The sequence below is a fragment of the Chinchilla lanigera genome, unplaced genomic scaffold (assembly GCF_000276665.1).
Source record: "Chinchilla lanigera isolate Chin_1 unplaced genomic scaffold, ChiLan1.0 scaffold00003, whole genome shotgun sequence".
Lineage (NCBI taxonomy): Eukaryota > Metazoa > Chordata > Mammalia > Rodentia > Chinchillidae > Chinchilla > Chinchilla lanigera.
The window spans coordinates 19,493,125-19,500,473 of record NW_004955404.1 but is presented as its reverse complement, the minus strand read 5'-3'; positions in this window follow the sequence as shown (position 1 = coordinate 19,500,473).

Genomic DNA, 7,349 nt, shown 5'->3' with positions numbered 1-7,349 from the left:
ATGTACCAGAAATATTCCATCAAAAAAATCGAAAGATTTTCCATCCCACTGTAAATTATATAAATACAAAAATGTAAAAGGACTATGCCATACACACATGTACTCACAACAACAAAAAGTTTCTGTGATCTTAGACTATAGAACTCTGACATTTAACAGCTCTTTTCTTGCAGTTCTAAAAGTTTTAGGTGCATATCACTTGAAGTTGTTTCTACCTATCACTGATAATTGTACAAATAACAGGAGATTCTTCTTCAAATGTAGGCAAACATTGCATGCAATTATAACAGCTTCATTTATCTATGTCATATATAGTGTTTAAAATTATCCTCATATTGGCTACCTTTAACCAGCCTACTTTTTAAAATTTTCATCCAAAAAACTATAGTATCCTTTTAACAGAGTCTGATTTAATAGAGTCTATTTCTTCCCTATTATCTTTTACAGCACTACAAAGATTTTGCATTTGTTTTAAAATATTTACCTGTTTATAACAGGGCATTAGTTTTTTAAAGTAATTTTTGGTGTCAAATCCAAAATAGACACTACCTGAAAATAAAGAAAGCCAGTTAATCTTTTCATGTCACAGAATTTTTAGCCATAAGTGAAGATTGATAGCAACAACCTTATAAAATTTTGTGAGGATTTTATCTGGCATACCCATAAAATGCTTCACACGTTGTATAGAGTCTAAGAAATCTTCAGACAGAATATTCAATTATCTGTTGGATTTTGTGCCTCAATTAATTTGGAAAACTAAGAAAAATAGCAATGAAGGAAAAGAGAAATAATAGTGGAAGTAATACTTATGAACACATTAGCATTTTCAAGTTTTTATTCTGGTTATTTATTGTAAATAATTTAATGACCATAGTTAAACCCTTTGACCACAAGTTGGACTCACATGTTTTATTTACAAGGCATTTTTTGTGGAATAAATTTCTGGACCAATTTTGATACAGTCATCTGTTTTTAACCAAATTTATGCTAACAGTGATTGCAAATGAACATTTATATATTGTTCCCAGAATTTCAAGATCTGGCCCGTCTCCATGGTGACCTGCATTATATTAGTGACTCGGCTCTTGAATACAACCAGGAAGATTTGTGAGAAGGCCCACAAAAAGTGCCTCATACATTCAGCAAGCTTTCTACTGTATGACAAGCAAAGGACACTCTAAGCAAAGTTAATTTGTTCTGAAGTGGTTTTTATACTTGTGAGAGATCCAATCAGACAGAGGCAGAGGTGATAACTTTCTGGTGAATAGAGATAATTTTTCTTTTGTTTTCATATGTTTTGTAAAGTGGTTAAATATGACAATGGATTGGGCTTCTTCCCAGTGAACTGCTAGCTTCCAGACACACCTGGTACTGAAGACATGTTTTTGGTTTTTGTGAGAAGCAAAGATAGCAGAGCCTACGTTAAAGAGCTGGGTAGTGTCTCTCCCCATTCAGAGAACATCAAAACTATATGGAAATGTAAGTGAATTAAGCTTGAAAGGATTAACATTGCTCAAATTCTGGATGTGCCTCTGTGGACTCCAGAATCTAACAAGTAGGTGGGAGAAATCTGAAAGGGTTTCCTAAACTATCTCAGCAAATTCTTCAAATATCAAGCTTAGGAAATTGAGACCAACGTCTATAGGTGCAGAATTCCTTCTAATTTAGTTCACTCAACATCTCCCCAGACTCAGCCCACATCTAGCTAGTTATATAATCTAAAAATGTGACAAACCTCTTGGTCTATCTATGCATAAAAAACTGAAGAAAATAGGTCTAGAAGGTTTTGATTTCAATATGATAAAAGGTATCTATGACAAACTGGCAGCCAATATCCCATTAAATGGAGTGAAGCTGAAAGCTTTCTTTCTAAAATCAGGAATACAAGTGCAGATCTGCCGGGGCTGGGCTGAATCCCGGACATCCTCGGGAAGCCCGGTGAGTCACGATCGAGGCTCCCTGAGCAGCGTGCAAGGCAGCCAGAATCCTGGGCACCCTCTGGGGCTTCAGTGGCTACTGGCCACACCCATAGTCTGTCTGCTAGGTCTGAGCTGAATCCTGGTCATCTTCAAGAAGCCCAGTGAGTAGGGGCAGCGCCTCCCTGAGGAGCATGGAAGACACGCAAAACCTCAGGCACCCTCTGGGGCCTCCGTGGCTACTGACCACACCCAAAGTGTGTCTGCCATGGCTGGAATGAATACCAGACACCTTTAGGAACCCTGGTGAGCCACTCTGGTGCCTCCCTCATTTGTATGTGAGGCGCGTGGAGCTCTGAACAACTTCTGGGGCCTTGGTGGTCACTGCCAGAACAACTCACACTACTATACGGGAGCGCAGCTGAAACCTGGACAGAGTCAGCATCCTCGAGGAGTCCACCATCACTCCTCCCCTCCCAGTGTGGGAAGCAGGCTCTGTCCTGGGCAATATCTGAAGGCTTGGTGAACATGACCTGCATTCCCCCTACTCTTGCAGAAGCTGGGCCAAGCTCCAGACAGACAGTCTCAGGAATGCTTGCGAGCCATCCCACCCTTCCCACACATGCTTGGGAGCCAACTGAATGCAGGAAAGCTTGGGAACATCTGGGGCTCCACCTTGCCATGACTCACCAGCACAGGAGCTGCACTGAGCAGTGTGAATCTTCAGACTCTCCCCCTGCCACTCACATACAACTGGGAGAGTGAGGATGCACTCCAGGGACCCTCTGGATCTTCAAAAATGACAAAACAAAGCAGCAAAATGAAATCCCAGACCTCCAGCACCACCCAAAACAAGTCAAGGAGACATCAACACAGAAGAACCTGGAGGTCATACACCTGAAATTTCTGAAATGATAGCAACTGAAGTAAAGAAACAACTCCATCAGGCCATAGAAGATATCAGATCAGAAATAATGTCTCAGGTGAGAAAAGAAATGACAACAATAATGAAAGAAATGTTCAGCATATCCAAAAATGACACTGACAAGAAAATAGACAAGCATAGACAAATCTTGGAAACTTTCACTGAACAATATAAGAAAGAACTAGAAGATATGAAACAGATGCAAACATATCCAGGAACCTAAAAATCCCACTGAAAGCTTGCAAAGCCACCTGCAAGAAGCTGAAGATAGACTTTCAGACCTTGAAGACAGTATTGCCACTAATGAATATGAAAGGAGGGATCTCTTAAAAACGACAAAGAATCAGGAAATAACAATTCAACAATTGCAAGACAAAGCAAAGGAAAACAATGTCAGATTAACAGGTATTAATGAAACAGCAGGTGTCAACCTGCCTATTTGCATAAAATAGTAGCAGAAAATTTCATAAAAAGCCTATTTGCATAAATAGTAGCAGAAAATTTCCCAGGCATGAAATAAGAATCGGACATCTAAATAAGTGAAACATATAGTTAATCATAACCAGTTAATCATAACCAGTTAATCATAACCAAGATAAATCTACACCCAGACATATACTGATCACGATCCCAGAAACTCAAGAAAAGTTCAGAATATTGAAAGCTGTTAGAGTAAAGAAACAGATTATCCATCAGGAAAGGCCATCAGAATTGTGGCAAACTTCTCAACACAAACCACCAAGGCAAGAAGAGCTTGGAGTGAAGTATTCATGTACTGAAAGTAAACAACTTCCAACACAGATTGATGTACCCTGTAAAACTCTCTTTCAAATTTAATGGAGAAAAAATATTTTCTGATAAAGAACAACTGAAGAAATTCATGAGCACCAAACCAATCCTACAACGAGAACTGAAAGATATTCTAGAAGGAGATAAAACAGACTGTAACTTCAAGAACAACAACAGAATGGAACCACCAAGCAGAGTAAGTAATTAAACAGATGAAAAAGGAGGGTCCAACAGCAGGAAAATAGCATGACAAAGACAAACCAGTACATATCACTTATAACCATCAATGTAAATGGTCTCAGTGCACCAACCAAAAGAAGCAGACTGGCAGAGTGGATCAGGAAACAAAACCCAACTATATGCTGTATACAAGAAATACATTTAACTGAAAAGGAGATTCATCGCCAAAAAAATTAAAGGGTGGAAAATAATACTCCATGAGACAGGAACCCAGGAAAATACTGGTGTAGCTATTCTGTTTGCAGATAATGTGAACTTCAAACCAAGAACAATCAAAAGAGATAAAGAAGGTCACTACATACTTATGAGGGGAAGCTTGAAGAAGAAGAGATAACAATCATAAACATCTATGTACCAAATATAGGAGCACCCACCTATATAAGATAAATTTTAACAGATATGAAAAATGAAATAAGTAGCAACACAATCATAACAAGGGACTTTAACACACCATTATCACAAACAGATAGATCAACTGGACAAAAAAATTGGAAAGAAATATTAAAACTGAACCAAACTTGAGAACATATGGAATCAGTAGAACTTTTTAGAGTGTTCTACTCAATAGTGTCAGGATACAAGTTGTTCTCAGCTGCACATGGCACGTTCTCTAAAATAGACCATATATTAGAACATAGAACATGTTTAAGTAAATGCAAAGGAATTGAAATTATCCCATGTATACTATAAGACCATAGTACAATGAAATCAGAAATTAATGACAAAAGAAAACACAAAAACTCCGTAAACAGTTGGAAATTAAATAACGTCCTCCAGAACAAACAATAGGTCACTGATGAAATCAAAGTACAGATTAAACACTATTTACAATCAAATGAAAATATACATAAAACCTACAGGAACCTGTGGGATGTAATGAAAGCAGTCCTCAGAGGGAAATTTATAGCAGTGAATTTCCACCTCAGGAAAACAGAACAAGCACAAATAAACAGTCTTATGCTGCCCCTCAAGTTCCTAGAAGAGCAAGTCAAACCCAGAGCCCAAAGAAGGCTGGAAATGATAAAGCTCTGACCAGAAATTGACACAATGGAGACTAAAAAAACAACTTAAAGAATTAATGAGCTAAAGAATTGGTTCTTTGAAAGAATAAATAAAATAGATAAACCCCTAGCAAACCTTATCAACAAAAGGAAAGAAAAAACTGAAATACACACAATAAGGAATGAAAGGGATGAAATCACTGTAAATCGTGAAGACATTCAGAATATCACCAATACCTACTTTGAAAATCTTTACTCTTGTAGGATGGAAAACACAGAGGAAATGGACAGATTTGTAGGTACATACGAATTACCAAAGCTGAATGAAGAAGGTATAAATATCCTGAATAACTCAATATCAGCGAGTGAAATTGAGAATGTAATTAAAAACTTGCCAATGAAGAAAAGTCCATGTCCTGGTAGATTCACAGCTGAATTGTACAAGCATTTTAGGGAAGATTTAGCACAAATTCTTCTCAAACTCTTTTATAAAATTGAAAGGGAAGGAATTATCCTCAACTCATTCCTGGAGGCAAGTATTGTCCTGATACCAAAACCAGAGAAAGACCCAACCAAAAAAGAGAACTACAGACCAATCTCCCTGCTGAATATAGATGCAAAAAATTCTCAATAAAATACTAGCCAACAGAATACAACAAGTCATCAAGAAGATTATATGCCACAACCAAGTGGGATTCATACCAGGAATGCAGGGATTGTTCAATATATCCAAATCACTTAATGTAGTATACCATGTCAATAGAGCCAAGGATAAAAATCACATGATCATCTCCATCGATGCATAAAAAGCCTTCTATAAAGTCCATCACTCATTCAGGATGAAAACCTTACAAAAAATGGGAATAGATGGCTTTTACTTCAATCTGATCAAAGCCATCTATGATAAACCAACAGCTAATATCATACTAAATGGTCAAAATTTGAAAGCTTTCATGTTAAAATCAGGAACATGACAAGGATGTGCTTCTACTCAATATAGTTCTGGAACTATTAGCTAGAGCAATTAGACAAGAGAGAGAAATAAAAAGAATAACGATAGGAAAGGAAGAAGTGAAATTATCATTATTCACAGATTACTTGATACTCTACATAGAGGACCCCAAAAACTCCACCAAAAGGCTCAAGGATTTAATCACCAAATTCAGTAGCACAGCTGGATACACAGTTAACACTCAAAAACCAACAGCATTCCTGTACACAAGTAACAAACAGACTGAAAGAGAAATTAGGGAAACCACATCTTTCACAATAGCATCTAAAAAGATGAAAAGCTTAGGAATCAATCTAACAAAAGAAGACAAATATCTATACAGTGAAAATTATAGTAATCCAAAAAAAGAGATCAAAAGGGAAATCAGAAAATGGAAAGATATTCCTTGCTCATGGATAGGAAGAACCAACAATGTGAAAATGACCATACTCCCAAAATTATTGTACAGATTCAATGCAATCCCAATTAAAATACCATTAGTATACCTCATAGACCTAGAGAAAATATTCCTAAAGTTCATCTGGAATCAAAAGAGGCCTAGAATAGCAAAAGCAATCTTGAGAAACAAAGGAAAGCAGTAGGCATCACAATTCCTGACTGAAAATTATATTAAAAAGCTACGGTGATAAAATCAGCATGGTACTGGCACAAAAACAGACCTGAAGGTCAGTGGAACAGATTAGAATACACAGATACAATTACAAACATACTCAGTCACCATATCTTCAAAAAAGGAGCCCAATATGTTCAATGGAAGGAAGATAACCTCTTTAATAAATGGTGCTGGAAACACTAGCTTTCCACATGCCAAAGACTAAAACTAGACCCATGTTTTCACCATCCACTAAATTAAAGTAAAAAATGGATCAAAAATGTAAATACTGAAACAGAAACACTAAATTTATTGGAAGATAAAAATCTTGACGACATTGGGGTAAGCAGAGAGTTGATAAACAAAAGCCATACTGCACAGGAAACACTTCAAAGAATCAATAGATAGAAGCCCTATGTCTGACAGACAGTAAGCTAAAATTTTTTCCAAGTTTGTGGGTTTTCTTCTTACTCTGCTGGTGATTTCTTTAGATGTGCAGAAAATTTTCAGTAGGATGAGATCCCAGTTGTTGATTCTGTGAAGTGTTTCTCGTGCAGTTTGGTTTTTGTTCATGAACTCTCTGCCTACCCCTATGTCCTCAAGGTTTTTACCTACTATCTCTTGCAATAGATTTAGTGTTTCTGTTTTAATATTGAGATCTGTGATCCATTTTGACTTGAGGTTGGTGAATGGTGATAGACTTGGGTCTATTTTCAGTCTTTGGCAGATAGCCAGCCAATTTTTCCAGCACCATTTATTAAAGAGGTTATCGTTCTTCCAGTGAGTTTGTTTAGCCCCCTTTATCAAAGATTAGGTGGCTGAGTGTGTTTGTGGTTGTGGCTGCTTCTTCCAGTCTGTTCCATTGATCCTCAGG